The sequence below is a fragment of the Cajanus cajan genome, chromosome 7, assembly GCF_000230855.2.
Source record: "Cajanus cajan strain Asha chromosome 7, NIPB_CcT2T_4, whole genome shotgun sequence".
Classification (NCBI taxonomy): domain Eukaryota; kingdom Viridiplantae; phylum Streptophyta; class Magnoliopsida; order Fabales; family Fabaceae; genus Cajanus; species Cajanus cajan.
In genome coordinates, this window is record NC_138523.1 from 49,721,915 (window position 1) to 49,732,684 (window position 10,770).

The following is a 10,770-nucleotide window of genomic DNA, read 5'->3' on the forward strand; positions in this document are numbered from 1 at the left end:
TCTTCCTAATCTACTCTCTTTGCACCCTTCTGCGCACCAACACACTCTAACATATACAGAAACTCTTTTGAGTGCTGCTACTTCACTTTCCTTTCTGCTCACGGCATTTTCTCTGTCATACCTTTACATGTTAATGTTATACATGCATTATTATATGCTTTTAATTCATTTTTAAATTATCAATTATCGAATGACGCTATAAATAAATATTTAATCTAACTACATGTGTTTTGCTTTTGCACGTACGTACAGAAATAAGCGTATAGAAGTAGTGTATAGTGTATGTGACAGAAGCAAAGAATAGTGAACGCACACAACACAGATTGTCGACCGACCAAGGACAAAAAAGACTGATCATATCATCATCAATGCTAAGCCAACCATTTTCTTTCTTCCATTAATATTAACATTAAAACATTCATGCAATTTAGATAATAAATAAACAAAGAGTTTAGCTTTTGTGTATTATTAATATAAAAAAATTATATTAATAATCAATCAGAAAATATAGTGAGTATAGATTTTAATACACTCCAGTAGTTACTAAACTATATCTTTTTCATAAATAAATCATCAACTTTGTGAAACATTATATTAAAGACATTGGTTACGAAAGTAAATATTTTAAAAAAAAATTAATGTTTAAAAGTTATATAAAAATGAATTTCAATATTACACCATAATTAATTTCAATAAAACTTTATTTATTGTTATTTGTCTCCTTAAGATACCTGTTAACATCGCCCGATATTTTATTAATGCATTGAATATCATAATATTAATAAAAAATATTATTGAATGATTCTTTAACTACTTTATTTAATTCAATGATTAGCAAAACATCTGACTAGATGTATATCACAAGAAAAACTTATTTCTAATCAATATCGAAACTTTTACTTTTGAGAAATTTTATATCACAGTTTTTTTTTTATCAATTAATATTGAAGGGAATTCTTAAAATACTCTTTACTCGAAAATTTCTCAAGATATTACAATGATATACACTCCTTTAGATTACTTTTTTCATACACCTTTATCATTTGAAAAATTTATAATTATATATCTTTTTTTTATTTATAAATATTTGTGAATCTTGATAGGAGCATTTATCTTATTCAATATCTAAAAAAAAAAAAGAAGATAAAACCATTATAAACTTAAGTGAAAATTTAATATTTGATTAAACTTTAAATTCTTTTAATATAAATTATGTATGATATTAGACTTGCATTTTCTTAAAGTTAATTAGATCCCTTAATTCTTAAGATTAATCAAATTCGTTTTATGTAAATTTTCTTCTACTAGAAAATAATCAAGTTTTTTTTTTATCTATATATTTATTAGTTTATGATAAATTCGGGATATCAAATTAAAATTTGTTAAAATTATAAATTTAGTGAGAATTTATAAAATTTAAAAGATTTAACGAGTCGAGATTGAAATTTCACCGTACAAAAATCAAGATATTTTATTTAAGGTAAAACTTATTATTTTGGTTATTAAAGTATTCCAGTTAAAGACAAAATTTAAATACAATATAGTAGGTGTTCTTAGAATTGTTCCCTAATTATAATTAAATTTTATTTTGATAATGACAAAACTTAACTATGCTACCATAGGTATACTATCAATATTGTTCTCCATCAAGATTGAAACTTCTGATAATATACATTTGTATTTAATGTAAATTTCAATAATATATATTTGATAAAAGTATAATTCTAATCAGAAAATAACATTTATAGTACTGCATGTAAATTTTATCATTTAATTAATTCAATTTGTGATAATTTTAAGCAAAAAAAAAATGAAATTCAAAAGTTTCATGTAGAAATATGAATAATAAAGTCAAATTTATTTAATTTCAAAAGAAAATAACATAATTAACTAAATAAATTAGTGATTAAACTTACACATATTTAAAATTAAAAACAATACAATTAAGCCGACATAGAAAATGAAAAAATAATTAGAATTATTTGATTATAGTTGTTCTGAGCCCCTTGGGGTTTAGGTGTTTTCTTTCCCTTGGTACCTCGGTGAAGCCCCCCACGTTCTTCTATACTCTTGCCTTGCCCTTGCTATGTCCACGCCACCCTTTATGCCTTCCCCAACACCATGTAATCATTTTGTCTTCGAACACACTCCACCTTTCTCTCTCCTACGTCTCTTCGTTTCACCTATAACTATAACGTGGACCAATTTTTCATACTCCTCTTCTTTTCAAACCTGTTTATGCCAAAATTAATATTACTACACAAGAGACCTTCCTTCATTTCCACGTGGCATCTTACCACATACTAACCCAACCTTCAAGTTTAATCTAAACTAAAGTTCACCTCTTTCTGGCTTTTACCATATTATTACTAGCAACTCATCATATTGCAAATCAACAAAGATGAATTTAATCATTCCTATTAATTATCACGTTAATTAATTTGATTATCTCATTTTGAAAATTAGAATGTTGATTGTGTGCTTACTATATACATATAATGTGAAAAAAGAAGTACGACTAGTCTATAAAAATTCTCGTTCAAAACGCATAACATATCCATTGATTGATGATCTTAATTCCACAAGACTATGACCATTTATTTATATATATGATCTTAATTGGAAACTATTTTTCTTCGAGCTAGCTCTTTGTGTTTTAGTTTAACTTTGTTTCTTCTTCCGTTGACGTAATTGAGTCAGAGTTAGGAGACAACAAAGGGCAGCCAATAACGTGGTTTTTATAGGACAAAATTATTTTGTTTGTTAGCCAAAGAAAAAAAAAAGATTAACTAAATTTTTGTGTGAAAAGAATGCATACTTTGAAATGGGTTGGTAAGATATTGTCCAGCAGAATGTTAGAACTTGAAAAGGCCATACAACACCAAGGAAAAGGAATACTAGATGTTTCCATTTACTTTTGACAAGTGGCACAGTTTATCAAGCTCTCTATCTCTTTCTCTCTCTTTTTTATTTCTTCTCAAAATAATAACAACCCACTCTTTATTAAGGCTCTTTTTAATAAAACTAACTTAGTCACCTAATACACAATAAATTTTTACTTAATTTAACTGTAGCACTTTCTTTTCTGCATCCTTAACTTTGAGCAATAATTTATGGTTAAAACTTAAAACTTAAAACTTAAAACTTAAAAGTGATGATGAAAGTAGTTGAAGATTTTGATTGCTTTTTCTGCAATTTCGTCTATTAAAGAGAGAGTGTTTGGCAATTGTTGTAGCAGGGTCGGTGATTGGTCGAAAAGATGTTGAAAATGGTGGTTTGTTTGTTTGTCTGTGTTTGATGAGTGGTGTGTGCATGGTGAAAAAGAAGCAGGTAATTTAGTAGCCCTGGCTTAAAAGGCAAGTCTTAGATCTCTTCACTGGCAAAGCCTGCAAGATAATTACACGGTTCCATAAGCAGTTTTGTCATCTAAAGTTAAACAAAAATCATTAAAGCCTATACACATTTCATTTCCCTATTCAACACTATAATTGTTCAGTGTCTGGAGATAATCACAGCAAATTTCTATAATTACATTTTTAATATATTAATTCTGAATTCTGCCTTTCAGTGACTCGTAGTAATTAAGCCTCTCTATATATTTGTACTATCTGCTTAAAAATTAACTAAATTAAAAGTCGTTAAGAGATTCTTTCTCTTTCAATCAAAAGCTATATTTGGAGCTTTTGAGGCCTCCTAAATTATTTTTAAATTTCTCAACAAAAAAAAATTTCATGCAACGGCTTAATATTACTTTTTACAGTATATATCTTAGTTATTTTCAAATAAATTTTCTGATCACCATAAATGAATGAAATCTATCATAAATTAGAAACCAGAATTTTCTGTATTGTAGAAATATAATAAATCTGTTCACAATATATTGTCAAATGTCAAGTTGTTATTTTCTTTTTATTTTATGGTATTTTAGTAATTTTCTTGAAAACAATGACATTTCATTCTGAAAATGGGTAAGTGGCCTTTCTCTCGTGCAAGCCACCAGCTAATTTGTTTAAAGACCAATTTTTGATCAATTCTATCGATTCCTTATTGGAGAAAATTTAATTAAGTGTTATATAATACTTCCTCTTTTTTATTTATTAAAAATACAAATAAAAATAAAAAATTCTTATTTTTATATATAAGTAAATTTAACTATTTTTACATCTTTTAATATTATTTTTTATAAAATATCTTTTCTTTAAAATATGAATTTTTGGTATATTTATAATAAAGATAATTTTAAAAAATCTTATGAAAATAGTAAAATTTAGTATAAATAACTAATTTTTTTTAATATGTGTAAAACTTTTTTTTATTTATAATAAAGAAACATAAGGAATAAGTGTTTATAGTATTGTTGAACGGGCTTATATATATGCCTGCTTATATATAAATAAATAACCATCTCTATGCGTAAAGTTCTCTAGAGTTTAAATTATACATCACTGTTAGATTTGACTTTCTATTTAGCTAGCCTCAACTTTATTTAAATGTTGATTAATAAACGAAATGTTGCTAAAACTATCTTATTAAGAAGTTGCTAAAAGGGGAATATTTTTCAAAATAGTTTTAAAAAAGCATTTAACTCCCATTTTAACTTTAAATCGTGTCTAACATCTGACTATTATCAAATTCAAGACATTATTAAAATCGAAAGAAAGATACTAAAACAAAGTTTTGCTACACATATTTCAATTAGACCATGTCATGTCTAAAAAGATGGCATCAACATTTCAATTGTTCGGTCATCTTACTTTAATGTTTTATTTAGTCAAGCTTATATATATATATATAATTAACTACTATATTAATCACTTGTTATCCATTTAATTTCTTTAATCTTGTCTTTCGAGTAATTAGCATTATCATCATGAATGTTAACTAGCGCATGCATACTTTACTTTAGATACATTAATACACTACGCTAATTTAAATTAAAAGGTTTAAATAAATATCCTACATAAATTTTATATTCTCTGGAATAAAAGCATTTATATCATGAGAGAAGCTGTAATTCCGTAATATTTATAATTAATTGGATATCTACCTTGATAATTTATTATTCTTAACGTTAAGATTTATATTGTGAAAGACTTAGAATGATTTATCAAACAAGTTTAATAAATGCATAACCTTTTTTTTTTTTTTGAAAGAAAGCATAACCTATATTATTAAGCAATATTGTCTATGTTTTCAAGAAAAAACCTACATATATCACAATCAAATAGAATTTAAATAATTTATATTTTAAGTCTTACCAAATTTTCTTGAAACTGCTTTTTCCCTCATGCACAAATTAACTACTTGAGAGTTTACAATTATATAAAAATTGAAAGATCGATTAGTTTATTTTCATAAATCCTTAGTTAAAGGGTGGGTTTGCTATTCTTTTTAGTTGTTCATTGTCAATGCAACTTTTTCCCCGTCTGACATAATTAACCTGGTTTCAGAGCAACATTACTGCATAAGTAACGCAAGTTAACATGTTAATTGCAAGTACACATAACCACATTACTATGTCTCCTCTCGGGCACCCCTTTCACTATTTCTTTAGGGAAAGGGCCTTATCTTTTTCTAAATAAGGTCAGTCACTAGGCACTGTTTTCTTTTCTTTCTGCAACGCTACTATTAATATGCTTCAGCATGGAACCACCCTTTTTTATTTCACTTAATTATTATATAATATTTTTTTTGCTGTAGGGCATAGAAGCTTATAGAGAAAGGGTACTTGTGTTTCTAGGGCACTTTTGTGGTCACACGCATGTCTGCTTCGGTCCCATTCTTCTTAGCTTTTTATGTTCCATCTTTTTATATATAATTAACATACCTTTTTATGTACACATATTTTTTATTCTACAATACATAGTTTTCTATGTAGTGTTAAGAATTTAATTTTGGAAGTACCCTATTCAAACGTTTGATGATAGCTGCAGCACCACTAGCAATTTCCCTGTGAGTGGAGTTTATGATGACATCAGTCCCACCCTGTCATGACGTGTGCTCTTTCAATCTTAGTGCCTTTGCCTTCTTTACTTATTCTGCTCTCCAGCATTCACAACCAACTCAACCTGACTTTGCCTTTTCATTAATGAGTGATCATTGAAAATTCATCTTCCTTGTCTTTGCTATCAACACAAGATTCATGCATTTCTTCTCCTGAAAATAAATGAATGATAGGCCAAATTCATAACAACTTTCTCGGGCCAGAAAAAAATTCTTATTTTATTTGCGACATATATGCATGTATCTAGGTTTGTGGCATTTATATATGCTTCTTAAAACTACTTTTAGATAGGTCGATCTCAAGGATTGAGGTCTATCTCAATTGGTTAGTAAGAGTGTTAGTATTATAAACCTTCTTGATACTAAGTCTTCTCGTGGATAAAAAAAAAAGGGTCTATCATATATAATGAGATATACATTTTATCTAGTTATTTAATTCTACCGTTATTTGATTTTTCGTATATTTAAAATGTTTTACCTACAAACACTTAGTTGGTACTTGGGCAATGAGAGCATTACTTTCAAATTTTAATCAATGTGTATCGTTTTGAGAGACAGTATTAGATAGAGATTACTTTAATTTCTTATTATGTGAAAATCTCTATCTTACCAAATGATGATTAGGGTTGGTCGATTAGAATGCAAAAGAATAAATAAAATCAAGATCAGAGTGAGTAAGTATACATTTTCACATGCACATATACATGATGATGGATTGCTATTTATGCAATTTTAGATTTATCTTTTTATTTTATATTATTTTGACTTTGCAAAATGATTAAGAATGCTTGATAGTGATTAAAATTGCTTTAAAAAATGAAATATAAGTAGCCCAAATCAACAAGCATTAAACTTGTATTTATTATAATAGTTTATTTTATGTGATAAGTGATTATATCACATTTATTTATTTGTTATAATATAGCTTATTCTAAGTGATTAGTAATCGTATCACATTTATTTATTTTTATCAAGTACATTCTTAATCTCACTTGAGATCAATTAATTCACCATGAAGTTGTTTTGTTGAGCACAAAACAAGTAATGATGTTAAAACTAGCTTTACTATTCTTCTTTTCTTCCTTTTCCAAAAAATATTGATATGATCATGAGCATGTGGCAAGTTTCAGCAGTACTATTTATATAATTCCTACACTCATAATTAGCTACTATTGCATTAGAGTTTGTATTTGAGTTTAGTAAAGTTATTTTAGTAACTAATTCACATTGCAATTTTTTATTTCACAAAACTAAAGATCATATATATAACATAATTATGGTACACTTAAAATATACATCCACAATACGACAGATTATTTTTATTAAATAAATACTATATTGATGGAACTAATTAAACTTAATGACTAACATTCTTTTTAATATTATGATATGACAATTTTGTGTAGTACTTACATATAAACTGAAATATTGGATATTTTATATTTCTGTTTTGTATTAGATAGATGATTCATTAGGTAATTTGCAATGGAAAATGAGGTGGCACTTTCACTTGCGTGCTAAAATTGAACTCTATATATGTAGATTTACAATTTAATTTTTTTCTTCTTTACGATAAACATATAGACTTCATAACCTTGACATGAGACATGACAAGGATCCTTAACCCCGTTGACTTATAATATTTATTATACTACTATTTTTTTTTCTTTATTTATTTCACTCTGTTATATCAGTTATCTTTATCTTCTCTTTTCTGGTGCAATTAAACAAAACTGAACAGATATACAATTTCTCAAATGAAATCGGGTTATGTGTCTTCATTGCGTTTCATATCAAGGATAGATACGTAGCCTTATGAGCCAGAATTGGTTTGTGGTGGAATCTTCAATCACTAACAAGTTTTAATATTATCTGCCACCAACCACGCACAAAAGGAAAAAAGACGACAAAAGGTACCACTTGATATATTTATGACAAGCATATAACATGCCGATAAAAATATGTTTGTGCCAGAATTATAACGCTTAAATAAAAATAATACTCCTCGTTTACATTGGTAAAAGGGAATGCGTGTGATTGTTCGAGCTTCAAATTTTTTAATGACTGGTGTATAAATCAGTTTTTTTTTTTACTAATATTTATTGTTTATCTCTCTCTCTCTCAATATATATATATATATATATATATACTTCTCTCCTTTTCTTTATGGATATTAAATAGCATTTGGTGTTTCATTATTTTCCATTTTTTTAAGAGGATATGTACAAATTTGGTAAAATGGCAAATTGAAAATTGAGGCTTACTGAAACAAACTTGACATCATGAACATGAAGCAATGCGTTTAATGCAACAGAAATCAGATCGCAGTGATTAATTAACTTTATTTGATAAAAAAATTTCATTCAATTACTAATCCTAATTCATTTCTTTCTTTGCTTGTGAGCTACAACTAATCATGTTATAATGGATGTTGAAGGAAATAATTAAGTAAAATAGTAATGATTTGCCAAAGTGGAGCTTCTAAGACATGCTTGTTTTGCTTGCCTAGGCATGTGTTCATACAATTATACTCATAGCTTAGTGCTGGTCAATTCTAATTTATTACCAACCCTCAACTAGATTTGTTGTTCTTATAATAAACTATGGGAACTGTAAGCAGGCTTGCATGATTCTCAATACAGCAGCAGACTTTGGATTTTCTGTATCCATGATGACATGTTGCTTCGAAATTCAATTCATTTATAACTATATATGACACTTAACTAAGTGACCCTAATTAAAACATAGAATAGAAGTTAATGAATTAAACCAACCAACTTATATATACCTGAACTGATCCATATATGTAGTTTACAAAATGATCAATGTAATCTTGACCATTGCTCATCACGTAACAAGAAAAGTAAAATATATATTAGAGACATCATTGGATATGCGTTCAGTTTCAACATATAGCTATCGAGGATTCCATTGAAGATGGTGCACGTGGTCCCAATAAAACAATGGATGTCCACACATATAGTATATAGTATACAGTCAACATACATCCAAGTGTTTTTATGTGTGTCTGCCATAAGACACAAAAGCTTTTATACAATCAAATAAACACTTGAAAGTAGTACATATATATTAGTGCTATCTAACGCTTATTCTCTTTGTGTAAGGTGTAGTACTATTGCCTTGAATAAGTTGCTTCCATTTGTTCATACATTCATATCTTTGCTTCCATATTAAGCCACTTTGTTGAACAGATAGCCCCAGGAACTTGTTTTCACTTTCATCTCTTTCTTATAGACTCAGACCAATGAGTCAACTCAAACGCGAAACTCACGAGTCTCGGTAAGTACATCTTGTTACACTGCTTAATAATTAAGTACCAACTGACTAAGATTATTAGTGTAAGAGAATAATATAGCAGTAGCCGCTATCATTTCATAGCAGAGATTGCCCCAAAACTACATTTTCATAAGGTTGTTTGCACATAATATGAATGGAAGACATGTTACTACTTCTAAACATGTACATTGAATCTTTTCCCTCGGGAATTTCCCATGCCATATCTTGCAAGATTGAGCTAATTAATATTTCTCGTTTTTTTAGATACAGCTATGAATCACATTTTTGTTTAGATAATATCAAAACTAAAATACTTAAGGGGGTCTAGTTTGCACTTTGCACAAAATCTCAACAAGTATTTACATGAAAAAAGGGTACAATTTCCATAAATTAAAATTAGTTTATGTTTTATGCATTTCATTGTTTTTTTAGAAATTTCTTTATTTAAATTCTCTACAGTGGAACCTTCCTAAATTTGCATGAGCACTTTAATTGTTAGGATTTGTTCCCACTTCTTTATTTTCTTAGCAATTTAAACACGCTGAAATATTGGCATGTCTTGGATCTCAAATAATTTTGGAAAAGCTTGCCTTTAGTATGTTTTCTAGCACAACATATATTCGACCTTTCCTCATCCTTACGTAGATCCATTAACATGTGTGCTGACCTCATGTCCCATAACTTAAAAAGATTCAGTTATGGTCTAATGTTAAGGTTAAAAAAATAGTTTTACACCCTCTAATTATGTTTAGGATATAATTGGTAAGAGGTTTGACTAAGATTAGCATCTATAAAGTCAACCCTTGTAATAATTATGATAATGATTATATATTAAAGTTAAATCCTTAATTTATCTTAAATTAAAAAAAATATGAAATTACTTTTTTTACTATTTTATTTGTCTCACGATTACCGCAATTTAAGGTTATATACAGATTAAAAATAATAATAAATATATCACTTTTTTATATAATTTTATTAAAATTATTTAATGTCTTACTAAATGCATTATTTTATTTGTGATAATTGAATAATTTATGAAGAGATAAATAAAAAAATTAATAATTTATATTACATTGAAAAATGATAACATCATTCATTTTGGAACATTTTATAAATATTAAAACTACAATCATGACTCATAACTTATGCTAAGGTTACATTCATCTCTAAATAATAAAAGAAATGCTAACAATGATTTATTTATCACACTTTCTTAAATATACTCTATTGATTAAAATTTATCAATAATTAAAAATAAGATTATGATTCTCTCTTTTTATTTAATGAGTTGCACTAGTTTGTAATTTTAAATAAATTTTAACTAATATTATAGTAGAGTTTGTGTTGCATTTATTATGTTTGAAATTATGTCACTAACACTTTTTATAAGAACTATTTAAAAAGAAAATTACAATGACTAAAACCAAAAAAGCTATGCTATATCTAAACCTATTTTTTTATTACATA